Source organism: Vicugna pacos, chromosome X (assembly GCF_048564905.1).
Source record: "Vicugna pacos chromosome X, VicPac4, whole genome shotgun sequence".
NCBI lineage: Eukaryota > Metazoa > Chordata > Mammalia > Artiodactyla > Camelidae > Vicugna > Vicugna pacos.
In genome coordinates this window covers 90,071,346-90,073,906 of record NC_133023.1, presented here as the reverse complement: position 1 = coordinate 90,073,906, position 2,561 = coordinate 90,071,346, and the positions used below count along the sequence as shown (strand labels likewise).

At 34.5% G+C, this 2,561-nt stretch overlaps 1 non-coding gene across 1 annotated transcript; it reads left to right on the top strand.

Annotated features, from left to right (window-relative positions):
- The first annotated feature begins 261 nt into the window (after window positions 1-261).
- Window positions 262-368, top strand: LOC116277295 (U6 spliceosomal RNA). The gene has a single exon (XR_004186775.2). It is a non-coding gene; the product is annotated as a U6 spliceosomal RNA (small nuclear RNA).
- Window positions 369-2,561: the final 2,193 nt, after the last annotated feature.

The following is a 2,561-nucleotide window of genomic DNA, read 5'->3' as shown; positions in this document are numbered from 1 at the left end:
CTTAGGAGAGACCAGAGAGGGCCCTGACAAGATACTCTTCCCTGGATGAACATGAGGCCTTGCAAAAGGCTGTTTGTAAATTGCTTGAATTTGAAAGCATTCCCTAAGCCACACACAAATCCATTGACAATGGGTCTTACTGGTTAAAGATGTTTAAGCATAACCTCTGACCAATTATTGGCTAACCACTAAGTTATGCTTACCCAGGGACAATCCTCAGGAAGGCAGGTTTAAAAAAATTTTTTTTAAAAGCTGAGCAGAGTGCTCGCTTCGGCAGCACATATACTAAAATTGGAACAATACAGAGAAGATTAGCATGGCCCCTGCGCAAGGATGACACGCAAATTCGTGAAGCATTCCATATTTAAAAAAAAAAAAAAGCTGAGCAGAATCATCAGAGGCCATACACTGCAGGGGAAATAGGCCAGAATTACTCTAAGCACATCAACAAACAAACAAACAAACCAAATGAACAAAAACAGCAATAACAATAACCTCTGGAGTTATTAGAATTCAGAGTTGCTATAATATCTAATCTAAAAAATAATTTTTTTCAAAAATATGTGTGAGACATGAAAGAAACAGGAACGTGTGACTCGTACACAAGGAAAAAATTAGTCAGTGGAAATTGTCTTTGAGGGGGTCCAGATATTCAACTTACCAGACACATGCTTTAAAGAAGCTATTATAAATATGTTCAAAGAACTAAAGGAAACCGTATTTAAAGAATTAAAGAAAATATGATTACAATGATTCATCAAATAGTGACTATCAACCAAGAGATGAAAATTTTATCAAAGAACCAAATAGAAGCTCTGGAATTGTAAGAAGTCTAATAGCCAAAATGAAAAATTTACTACAGGGGCTGAACAGCAGATATTAGGTGGCAGAATAAAAGAATTAGTCAAATTGAGGATAGATCAATGGAGATCATGGGATCTGAAGAACAGAATGAAAAAAGAGCAGAAAAAATGAACAGAACCTCAGAGACAGGTGGGACAACATCAAGTGTACCGACATACATATGATGAGTGTCCCAGAAGGAGAGAGAGAAAAATATAAGAAAAATACTTGAAGAAAGAAAAAAAAAGATCAATGATTAAAGACCTAAATGAAAGACCAGCTACTATAAAATTCCTAGAGGAAAACATAGACAGAACACTCTTTGACATAAATCACAGTAATATTTTTTTGGATCCATCTTCTAAAGTAATGGACATAAAACCAAAAATAAACAAATGGCACCTAATTAAACTTAAAAACTTTCACACAGCAAAAGAAACCACAAACAAAATGCAAAGACAACCTACAGACTTGGAGAAAATGTTTGCAAACAATTCTGCCAACAGGGATTAATTTCCAAAATATACAAATAGCGCATATAGCTTAATATCAAAAAACCAAAAAACAGATATCCCAATCAAAAAATGGGCAGAAGACCTAAACAAGCAATTTTCCAATGAAGACATACAAATGGCCAGTAGGCACATGAAAAAATGCTCAATATCGCTAATTATCAGAGAAATGCAAATCAAAACTACAGTGAGGTATCACCTCACACCACTTAGAATGGCCGTCATTAAAAAGTCCACAAACGATAAATGTTGGAGAGGATTTGGAGAAAAGGGAACCCTCCTACACTGTTGGTGGGAATGTAGTTTGCTGCAGCCATTATGGAAAACAGTATGGAGATTCCTGAAAAAACTAAAAATAGACTTACCATATGATCCAGTAATCCTGCTCCTGGGCATATATCTGGAGGGAACTCTAATTCGAAAAGATACATGAATCCCAATGTTCATAGCAGCACTAATAGCCAAGACATGGAAGCAACCTACATGTCCACTGATAGATGACTAGATAAAGAAGCTGTGGTATGTTTATACAATGGAACTACTCAGTGATAAAAAAAAAAAGAATAGAATAATGCCATTTGCAGCAACACGTGTGGACCTGGAGATCATCATTCTAAGTGAAGTAAGCTAGAAGGAGAAAGAAAAATACCATATGATATCACTTATATGTGAAATCTTAAAAAAGAAAAAAGAAAAAAGAGGACACTAATGAACTCATCTACAAAACAGAAACAGACTCACAGATAGTAAAAATTTTATGGTTTCCAGGGGAAAGGGGCTGGGAAGTGATAAATTTGGGAGTTTGAGATTTGCAAAAGTTAGCCACTCTATATAAAAATAGATGAAAAACAGATTTCTTCTGTATAACACAGGGAAGTATAATCAATACCTTGTAATAACCTTTAATGAAAATGAATATCAAAATGAATATATGTATTTATATGCATGACTGGGACATTATGCTGTTTACCAGAAACTGACACATTGTAACTGATTATACTTCAATTAAAAAAAAATGGAACCTCTTGGGCATAAGGTCTGGCTTTAGAATTTAAAAAAAAAGCCTCTGGTTATTCTAATGTGAAGATGGGACTGAAAAACAATGGCCTTGAATAGTCTCTGTCATAGTTAATTTTTTATGTCAACTCAGCTAGACTATATTAACCAATTATTTAATCAAATATTAAATGTTGCTGTGAAGTACTT